The sequence below is a fragment of the Crocodylus porosus genome, unplaced genomic scaffold, assembly GCF_001723895.1.
Source record: "Crocodylus porosus isolate Cpor-Errol unplaced genomic scaffold, CroPor_comp1, whole genome shotgun sequence".
Classification (NCBI taxonomy): domain Eukaryota; kingdom Metazoa; phylum Chordata; order Crocodylia; family Crocodylidae; genus Crocodylus; species Crocodylus porosus.
In genome coordinates, this window is record NW_017728909.1 from 70884601 (window position 1) to 70896201 (window position 11601).

The following is an 11601-nucleotide window of genomic DNA, read 5'->3' on the forward strand; positions in this document are numbered from 1 at the left end:
GTGCTCTTTCCTGCCAAGGCAGGGGGTCGGACTAGATGATCTACCTAGGTCCCTTCCGACTCTAGCTACTATGAAACTATGAAACTATGCCAAATCCATTTCAGCACTGGACCATCCTGCACGGACCTTGCACAGAGATGGAGGCAGACTTTTTTGTACCACTTACAATGTAACTCTGGATGTGTCAAGGAAAACCAACATAAATCAACACTTAGAGCCTGAGGCCCACATGAAGCCAAAGCCATGAGGCTGTTGCAGAGGCTGAAGGTCAGAGCAAGAAACATAGCCTTCTGGGTTAAAAGGACTACAGAAAGCAGTTTGGCAAGTTGATAGGTGGCCTTTTTGCCCTCACAGAGGCTTTCACAGCAGCAAATATACCACTGGAGAAACTTGATCACCCAAAGTCAAGGGTGAACTAAACACCTGAACTAAAACATGCCAAATGCTGGCAGTTTTCCATGTGCCAACAATCTTCACCAGCATGATCTCCCTGCAGTGATTGCTTTGCATGTACAATGCACAAAGGCTGCCTTGGCAGAGCATGAAACCTTTGCCATTGTGGCTGACGACGCCACTGACATTCAAGATAAGCACGTGCTGCACATTTTATTGGTACTGGGTAGCTAGACAGGCTGGGACCTGCCTGTGTTTCAAACAATACAGTCTACCTTATGTCTGTCAATTGTTTCTACTGTGTCTCAAGCCATTGTGAAAGTAATTGTCAGCTGTGGCATAGAATTTAACCAGATCTCAGCATTCCTGTCTGACAATGCCATGTACACATGCAAGGATTTCTCCAATGTGCTCCAAAGAATGGTGCCCAGTGCTGTTCATGTCACCTGCAATATGCACATTCTGTGCTTGGTAAGTGACATTTGGTGCATGCAGTTCCCCAATGTAGATAACCTAGTGTATTCCTTCAAGCACTGCCCAAGCCATAAGGTCCGCTACAGGGAATCCATTGCCAGTCAAAGTGGGGACTCACATGGCACTGTGCTGCTGCCACTGGAGCCTGTGCTCACATGGTAGAATTTGTGATTCAATATGGTCCATTACCACACCAAGCATATGCAGCACTCCAGCAGTTTGTGAGCAAGGAGAGGGAAATCATACCTAGTACATAGTGCATGCTTAAGCTTTACCATCTCTCAGGGCAAGGCAATGTTCAAGATCAAGTGATATTTGTGGCTGACAATGCCACCCAGGTCATGGAGCTCCTAATATAGTTTGAAGGCTGCCAGGCTGTGATCCACTATGCCCATGAGCTGATGGATTTGATAATATGGGGAGAAGACAGGGCACTGCAAAAACTGTCAAGCTGTCCTCATAAAAACCAGTGGAGAAGAGACCTGCTCCAGGAAATAGCTGTGAAGCTGAACCTGTACTAAAACATGACCCATCACTGCCACCATGGGTCAGGCAACCAGCTGCCCCTTTTCTTAATACTGTTCACATTTTGGACCCCAACCAGGTGCCTGTTCTGAGTTGTGACCCTCAGTTACTGAAGGCTATCCCAGGATTGGGTAAAAGGTATGACTTCTTACATACAGTTTGTTAGGGCTATGCAAAGCTTCAAGTGCTGATTCAATTCAGAGGTGATTCATCCCAATTCAGTAGCCAAATCTCTGAATCTGAATCGAATCAGGAGACCAATAAAAAGGTCTGAATTGATCTGAACCTCTCTGAATCAATTCGGAAAAGATTTGGAGAGCTTCGAAGTTTTGGGCAGTCCCTGCTTGCTGCTTCAGAGAGCTGGAGCCAGACTCTGTACCACTAAGCAGGGGGCGGGGCTAGGAGAGGAGGGAGGGAACCATGGGAGGACTTCTGTCAGGGCCCATCCCCTGCCTGCTCCCCCAACCCCCTTGAGCACCCCCCAATCCCTGTCCACTTTCCCAGCTCCGACCCCCCATGACTACCACACCTAGCCCCAGCTGCCAGTTCTTAAAAAAAATAAAATAAAAAAGGCCCACACTCACCAGATGCTGCCAGGCAGTGGGGGACAATCCCCACTGCCCTACACTGTCACACACTGCATAGTGGGCTCTGCCACAAGCCCCCATTCCCCGCTCGCTCTCCCAGCCCCCTCTCCCATGGCTGCCTCGCCCAGCCCCAGCTTCTGGTTCTTTAAAAACAAAAAGCCCTGCACTCACCAGATCCTGCAGTCACCACTGGGGCTTCTGGGGATTCATGGCAGAGCCCTGCATGGTGTGTGGGGCAGTGGGGGGCAGCGGGGATCACGTCCTACCTGGCAGGAGCCAGTAACTGTGGGGCTTTAAAAAAAAAAAGCCAGGACACTGGGGCATGGTGGGGCAGCCATGGGAGGGTGGGGCTGGGAGAGTGGGCAGGGGATAGGAGCTCATGGCAGAGCCTCCCATGCAGCACAGGGCAGTGGGGGACAGCAGGGATTGCCCCCCCCCACCTGGCAACAGCCAATGAGTGGGGTTTTTGGGGGTTTTTTTTAAAGAGCCAGGAGGCTGGGGCCATGTGGGGCAGTCATTGACAAAGCTGAGAGAGTGGGTGGGGGATGGGGCCTGTTTGATTTGGAGATTGGCCAATTTGGTGGTGGACAAATCTCCAAATGAGATTCAACCAAATCGATTTGAGACAGTGATTTGAATCACCGAATCAAATCACTGTCCCCTGAATCAACTGAATCTACATCCAAAGCGAATACTAGCTTCACACTGGCCTACTCTTTGTAAGGTTACATGACTGCTTACATATTGCTTGTACTGTGCTGCTCACATGAACTTCATCAAAGAGTACCACATGCCTGTACCTGTGCCTATGTTCTGGCACTCTGTCTATGACTGGTCTTGATATCTTTATGCCCTAACAAGACATTGCCTCACCACTCCAATTAACCCAGTAGATGCTGAGCATGCCAAATCAGTATACGGACACATGTTCACCCTACAGAGACAAAAGAAGTCTGCAGCAACTGTGACTGGATGCAGCATGCTCATATTTAATAGCTAGAATGAGCTGCCTGTCTCTAGGTTAGCATTTAGTTTCAGTAATCTCCTTTTTAAAATGTCCTTTAATAAAGTGTATATAGTTGGCATTAGTCACAATTCATGTTGTGTACAGCTTTATTTTCATAAGATATTTCAGTTTAGAGTTTAACTAGGTGCTTAGATGGTATTAGTTAATAAAGTCTATATAGTTGGTATTAATAACATGTATGTAGTTGATATTAGTTACAATTCATGGCATGCATACATTTATTGTAACAAGATAGTTCAGTGTAGAGTTTAATTTAGTGCTTAGACTTCTTAATAATGCATCAATTAATGGCTTCCGTGGATTTAATCCCCAGATTAAGCCTGTAGAAGCCATTAAGTGATGTGTTATTAAGCAATTTACGTGGTGGCTTGGGGCCACCTGGCAATCCCCAGGGAAGGGTGGGACTGCCAGGACCCATTGGCCAGTCAGAGGCATGGACAGGGGTGCACCACACTTAGCCCATGAAGATGGTGGCTGGCCAGGGATCTGCCTGAAAAATCGGTCAGTCACCTCCTCAAATTCAGTAGATCCCTAACTATAACAACCTTTTCTCCAATATTTGGAATTTCTGTTCATGGCTGAACAAGATACAAAACTGAAACAGGGAAAAAATCAAAGCTTAAAAGATTTGTTTCTAGTTTGGTGGAGGTTTTCAGAAACAGACCCACCCATTTGCATTATCACTGAATTGGTGTGTCCATCACAAGCCTTTCTGATTTATATCTGTCCCATAGGATAAGGTAATATTAACTGCTTTTTCTGTCCCTTAGAATGTCTGTCTCTCTTTAATAATACACAATCTATTTGAATCATACATGGCAAGACCTATATACTGTTATGTACAACAATCTTTCATAGTTCATGTTTTAATCTCTTATTTTTACATTACCCAAATTTCTTGCTTAATCAGGTTTCCAGTGTTTTCTGTTTCATTACTTAAAGTATATCTTAGTCTTACAATCGAGTGCAATCTAGTTGATCATACCCAGTACTAATTAATTTTCAACATCACTGAGCCTACCACTGAACCCAACATAAAACTCAATTCGCATTATTTCACACTGATATGAAGTGAAAGGAATGTACAGAAAGAATGTCCCTAACTTTTTTAAGTACTACACACAGTTTTAGCTACAGAGTACCACTCAAGTGAAATGGAAGGAATGAAACTAAAGCCTGCTACAAGTCTGTGTAAATGTAGATGTCATTTTCTTTCTACTGAAATCCTTGTTTGTGTCCAGGTTTTCGACATCCTGCCTTTGCTATGGACATTTTCAAATTATCCAGGTTGCCTACCATGAAAGATTAGCTTTCACCCGCATCACAGTCATCAATAGATACTAATTGTTTCTATTTATCTGCCCCTGAGTACCTATGTATCTAACTGACCTGAATGTAATGTCCCAGAGTTGCAAGTAAAAAAAACGAGGAGCTGCAATGTGAACTTTCTAACTTGGTTAGTAGCTATTCATGTTTTGAATAATATGTGCAATCTGTTCCCCTTTTATGTCTCTGGGAGTAACTATCAATTTGTGGATTGTGATATTGTTAACAAAACTCTTATCACTGTCAAATCATTGGGAATGCTACATTCCTCTGTATTTTTCCTAGCAATAACAAATAGAAAAATATTTTTGAGGGAGAAGAAGGGGTAGTTTCATGAATTGTTTATGACACTGACACAGATACAGGTAGTGTTCACTGAAGTATTAAAGACATTTTTATCTCCCCACAGAGTTTTGGTTTTCTCCTTCGAGGTAACAAAACTAATTGACCACTATAGGTATTTTCAGAAGCTGTGACCAGTGATCTTCAAAAAAGTTGCAGAAAAACTTTAGTAATTTTCTTTATAAAACATTTCTGTTATTATCAACTCTTTATGAGGGCTTTTAGTGTTGTGTTTAGTGTATGAAGAAGATATACTGAAAGTTGCAATTAAAGTGGTCTCATTAAATATGTTCAGCCCATTAAGCTGTTCAGTTTTGCATTAAAATCATTAGTATCTTAAATGTTCCAAGGAAGATACTTGGCAAGTGGTGATAGATGTTGAGGAAAATAGTAGAATAAATACACATTCTTCTTTACCTGATATACCCTGAATTATACAGAAGCACACATTATATCTAGTGTGTATAGTTGTGGGCATATAAACTGTGTATCACATAGCTGTATTTTCTCTTAGCCCTTATGGAATTTTGTCCATGTTCACATTTTAGGTATGAACATATGATGCACTTCTACTATCCAGTAGTTAGAGTCAATATTATGCTGTACTAGCTTGAGATTTGCCTGGCAGTACTGGTTTCATTTCAAGAGTAATCCACATATTAATTTGAAGTCAGTTAAATTCTCCATTTTAAAAGAGGCCCAACTACCCAATTTTTATTTGTTTACACCACAACGTTAAAGCCATCGGATTCAAGCAGATCTAAACATGAATTACTTATTGTGGGGTCTCTCATAAGCTAATTACATTATGCTTATTTGTTTGTTTTGCAGTAGCACATGCAGGAGTCCCAGTCCTGAGCCAGGACCCATTGTGCTTGGTGCCCTGCCACTTTGTTCCACATCTATAATCCTGACAACCTATTTTGTTACTAATTTTTCCAGTTTGAATGTACACCAGATATTTTATATAATCTAAGCAACATTACAAAGAGGTACAATTTTCATTTGCAAAAGAATTCAAAATAGTATTAAACAAATCAAAGAATAATTTTTGATGTATACACTATAGTGCTGATATTTATGGTATGAAGTGAAATATGACTATTAAAAACCAAAGATTTTTGATCATTGTAATACAATCTTTCTGAATAATTATACCAATAGCATATAGTTCATGAACTGGATATACAAATGTCTCTCCTGTGAGCTTCCTGAACTCCCTGACCAATCAAATAATATACAATTAAGCAGCAAGCAATTTATTTTTACACTAATTTAGGCAATCATGATCTATAGAGAATTGCAAAGAAAACATTATGTGCCAAATACTCGCATGTTTTGCAATGGCCCTTGTAACAAGCCCCTTCATGGCCATGCAGCTCCTGCTCTGCTTGAGCTTTAAGTTACCCTCCCTCTTTCCTTCATCTGCCATGCCTTTGTTGGAATTATTAAAATGTGAAAAGGGAGGTTGTCCAAGGGTCCTAGAGCAAGCCCTATCCATCTTCTGCCAGCATATCCCTCTTGGACTCTGCTGATCTCAATCTGCCCTCGCACTAGATAGGCCCTTCTGACCCAACCATGCCCCCTATACCCATGCCTTGCTGATGTCACTGTTCAATCACTCTCCCCTTGTTGGGGCATTTCTTCCCCTTTCTTCTTGCTGGGCATTCCAGACCAGGCCCACTGTGTCAGACCTGGCTTCTAGGCTCCATCCCTTGTCACACCTACATTGGATTGGGTCCCTTGGCCTCAGTATCTCTACCCAGCTCAGGCACTGGGCCCCCCGGCCCTGTTGCTGACCGGTTAGGGCACTGCTGAGACATTCTCCACCCTTGATAGTCCCAATCCAGCCCACAGGATAAACTATAGCACAGGAATAAGCCTGGCTAAAATGTAAACACCAGCTCCTTGGCTGTATCACAAAGCTTCCCCTTACCCTGAACCGTATTTCCCTTTAAGTTAGCAGCACCAGCAAGTCCAAAGCAGCACCTTCTTGAATTCCCCAGGTGTCAGCCGTAAGCTCCTCTGCATTCCTCCTGCTCTGGATCTCTTTCCTCAGCAAACTCCAGGGCCAGACTACCCACCCTGGCTCAGGCTCTGTGCTTATATTCTCCCCAAGCCCTGCCTTCTTCCTGTCAACTGTTTCCGTAAGTGGCTACAGGTGTGCCCCTTTGCCTTAATGGGCAGCTCAATGCCTAGCCAGGAGTGTTTTTTCCTGCCCTCTCTGTTCAAGCTAGACCCTACTCAGTTGCATGGGTTCTATCAGCTGAAGTTTATCCCTTCAAGTAACAGGAGCACTAAGCTCCCTGTTATACCCTGAAGTCATAAAACTCCATCTCTATGCAAGGACTTGCACCAATCAGATTCTAAGTGCAGAATCAGGCCTGTGGACATAACCAGCATACATGAAAACATAATAATATCACAAAAATCATAGACATATTCCTGAAAGAGGTCACCTACTCCATCCCTCATCTCTGAGGCAGTGAACTGAGACATCCCTGACAGATGTTTGTTTATCAGATCATATAACAACACCATGCATTATTCATTACATGGCAATATTTTAAAAAGTGTCATATTTAAAGCGGTCTTTCTTATCAAATTGTCTCTCTCAACATTCTGCCCTTTCAGTAATAATCTGGATAGCTCTTATTCAGACTATTCTTCCAATTCTCTAGCTATTTGATTATACTGGAAGGTTAGTGGACATTACATTAACCTAGCTTGTCAATCAGAAAATAACTCCATCATGGGCATTTAAAGACAGCTATTACATAGATTAATTAACATCTACCTGCACCCTTAAGTTACTTGAGCTTATTTGAAAGAATGTCAGTTTCTGCATCCATTAATACGCACAACAGTAGTATGGCTAGCAATATTCATGGTTGCCATTGACTCTCCACCCCAAAGGCCAAGTAGCCATTCAGTCAGGTTCACTGACATCGGACTTTGACATGAATCCAGAGTGAGGGTTGGGCTCATGCCTCTGTCACTGTAGTGATATTTTTTTAGCCACTATACCACTGTGTAGGAAACCATTATCAACAAAGGACCATAACCAAAGCCCAGCATAGTGATTCAGACCCTAACTGACCAGTCTGCTCCTACCACTAAATTTTGGGGAATTACAAAATCCCACATACTTAATTTTCATTCCCATCAATAAAGTCTATGCCCTTAGGAGCTGTGCTGAGAAAACATTTTAAAGCAAATGAAGTGCTCCAAAAGGTCCTGTTTTGATTATGCCAAAATTATTCATAAATGTTGCTGATTTGATGAAGTGTTTCAGATGAAATACTGAAGGAAAGGCTAGATTCATGAAAGAGGCTGCCCTTCTTTTTGGTAATTATTGGTTACAGCACTCACCCATAGTATAGGAGATTAAGGTTCAATTCCCCGTTCTGAGGGATTTGCACCTGGATTCAAATCCATGCCCTAAACCCAGCAGAGACTGTTTGACCTTGTATCTCCTACCTCCTGAATGAGAACCCTAACCAACAGGCTGCCATAGGGCATTGTGAGGTAGTGTGCTCAATTTCTTGTTGAGAACTGTCGCACTTTGTATGAAATAGACTACTTTGCCAACTTACAACAGGGTAATCATTTACTAGAAGGGTGAATAATCCTGAGAGATGGGACACTTGAGGTCCTTTCCCTGTTCCATTGAACATCTGATTAATTCTGCAAAGTGGAGCAACATAAACAAACGATCTTGAAACTTCCTGTCCCATACAGTCTATAACCTGTTGAATGGAGCACTCTCTTTACACATGAGAAATGTAAGTTTGACAAAGGAACTAAAACCAGATCTCCCACATCCTGGGTGAGAGATCTAGCAACTGTGTAAAAGGGGACCAGCCCCCTCCCTTTCCCCCAAGCCTCCCACCTGCCGTCAATTTAGTGAATCTGTTTGTTTTAATTTAAAAAAAAAAAACTTTGAAAGAAAACAGTTCAAATCAGGTCAAATGGAACATTGCATATCAAATTCAATGGAAAATTTTTGGTTTACCATTTAAGCTAGGGGGTAAAAAAATAGAAACAGTGCATTTCATTCCAATCCAAACTGAATGCTTGTTTTCCAGTCCAGTGGCCAAGACAAAGGAAACTGTTGTTTGCCAAAGGTTTCTCAGGGAAGTTACAACATACTGCCCACAGCACTGATGGGCCTTATTAATCTGTACTGAGAGCCATTTTCTCCTTCACTGCAGCACATGAACGATGCTCCATATATTGGCATAATCCTCATGGCTTTTAAAGTGAAAGGGAAGTTGTAAAGGATGCCATCTTCTGCCAGTGTTGTTGGTACAGCCTGCATATGAAAGATATCCTGAATAGGAGCACCTGGAATCCCAGAATGGATTAAATTCCAGTATCCCAAGTATGACACTGGATACATATAGGCATTATGGGCATTTTTACATGTGTAAGTGCCACAGTGCCAGGTGCTTTGAAACGTGTCCACGCTGCGACACTTGTAGTTGTATAAGCAGTGAAATGTGCATCAGCGCTGAGAAAATGGCAATGGCATGCTTTTGAACTAAAACACCTTGGATGTACTTTAGCTCAGAAGTGCACCGCTGCCATTTTCTGCATGCTGACACACATTTTGCCACATATACAACTGCAAGCAGTACAGCACAGTGTGCATCAGCTCACATGTGGATTCATCGAGTCTGCTCCGAAGTGGCAGATCTCCGGCTCATCACCGAACAAAAAAGTATATAGATAAATGCCCAAAGTTTCTTCTGAGACAACTGCCACTCTCCCAGCAGAAACTTCCCAGGAGACATATGCCCCCTTCAGTAGGAAGAAGAATCTACTTGGAAGGTCTCCCTGCGAGAGAAACCTCTCTTACAAGAATGAACCCCTGCACACTTTCTTCCCAGTTTGGTCCAAACTAGCAGTGGAGCACTGGGGTAATGCTCCTCACCCACTCCCCACTGCAATAATGCTCCACACACACTTCTCAGACCAGGGACTTCCCAGTTTGAGGAATAGGGTGAGGGCTTTGTCACTACGGGGAGGACAGCACAAGAGCATTGGTCTCTGCCACTTCCCCTGACCAGGGACTGCCTGGTCTGTGGAAGGGGCTGGGGGCTTTGCCCCATTGCTCCCTCCTCTCCACTCCTGGATACCAAGAGCAGAACAAGGGAAAATACTGCCTGCCTGTTCCCCAACCCAGGGATCCCTAGCTGGGGAGGCTGCAGGGTGTCTTACCTCTGCTTCCCTTCTCCCCCTGGACTGGCAAGAGTGGAGCAGTGGCTGATCTCCATTCCTTCCCCAGCCCAGGATTCCCTCAGTCTGGTAAAGGTATAGAGAGCAGGAGAGAGGAGTTGCTTTGAGCTGAATGCCTGTACGGTGCCTCTCACTGAAAACTAGAAATGAATGTATGTTCATGGCTACTGACTACTATCAGGTTTTTAAACCAGTGGTTCCCAAACCGTGGTACACATACCACCAGTGTGAGTGGTATGCTCATTAATGTGCCATAGTTACTGCACATTACAGTTAGTACTTGTATAACCGAGTACTAAATCAATGCCCAGTAACTGGCGCTACTGCACAGTAGCACCAGCATGTGGCTTTTTACTGATGCAAACTGCACAGTAGCCTAATACTATGACTCAGTAGCATATTAGGATGGTTTTTGCCCCACTTGCTACTGCACCATAGAATTAGGCTACTGCACAGTTAGTGTCTTATGTAGATGCACCGAGAGGGTACTTTCCACTCCAGGCTGCCTCATCACCTCCATTTATATAAATAAAGCCCTACTTTGGCTGTTTGTTGCACGCACTGAGGGGGGTCTGCTGAGTCCTGGGGGGGAGATCTGTGTACTGAAGCAAAGATAGCCAGAATCTGGTCCTTCGTTGTTGTTCTGGGTTTTTTTAGTTAATATAGAATGTTTATTTCAATCTTTTTCACAAAGTTATTTTTTTAAAGAAGAAAGAAGAAAATATCTATGCAGGTTTTCTTTAAAGAATTGTTAAATATTGGAAATACTCTCAGTTTGAAAACAAAACTTTTCAACATCCATATTACAGGCAAAGTTCTCAGTGAGTAGCTGGTTGGCAAATAATGTCTTAAGAAGTATGCTTGCTTAGTCATAAATGCTATTTTTACCCTGTCTTGTCCTTTTTTAAAGTAAAAAGCCACAAAGAAATTCATACAATTTACCCAATTTCAATAACATCTAAACTCTGAAAGAAAATAATAACCAAGAGGCTGGGTACACATAGGACAATCAAATTCAATCAACAACTGAGCATGGCAGTAAGGAGGCAACTAGCTAAAACATTTAATGTTGTACAGTTCTCCACCAGCACAATGGCAGGGCCAGCATGTACTTTAAGAACATTTTTCCCCTAAAAAAGCAGAGTTACCTGATTGTACAGGCCTTCTGGAAAGAAGCATTCAAGCATATCTCCAGAATACTTGAATGCTTTTCAGTTCCACTCTTGCCCTTGTTGAGAACACCACACCTTTCTGCATTTTCATTGCCACTAAAGAAACAAACAATCATAGTGCTTATTTTTCACTGTCAGAAAGATTAGTTTGCTGAGCTGAAAAACCAATTCTCCTATTGAGATCACTGGTATAAAATTGCTCGTGACTTGAGTAACATTACAAATAAGAGGCATTTTTGTAACAAAATGTCACCAGAAAAAGCAGAGGATAGATGAGATGGTTTATTTATAGTGGTTTGGAAGGCAGATGCAAAAAAAATCCAGAGTATCATTACCCCAGTTGAATTTTGTAAATTGTTGACTAATTTTAAAAAAAAAATGCTTTGTTCCCTTTACATAATACTTGCATATTGACATCCACTCTGTAAGTCTCTCTCAACATGCCCAAGTTGCAACAGATCTTGTCAATCCTGGATTGGCTTTGTCAGCCATCTTTGCTCCCACAGGTAAGGCA

General features: G+C 42.6%; 1 long non-coding RNA gene across 1 annotated transcript in view; it reads right to left on the reverse strand.

The window, feature by feature from the left end:
* The window catches only part of LOC109308155, a 30825-nt gene extending 19516 nt beyond the window's left edge, over positions 1 to 11309 (reverse strand). The window contains exon 1 of the long non-coding RNA XR_002100507.1: positions 11064 to 11309. This is a non-coding gene — a long non-coding RNA (uncharacterized LOC109308155). The remainder of the gene's footprint in view (positions 1 to 11063) is intronic.
* Between the last annotated feature and the right edge of the window lie 292 nt (positions 11310 to 11601).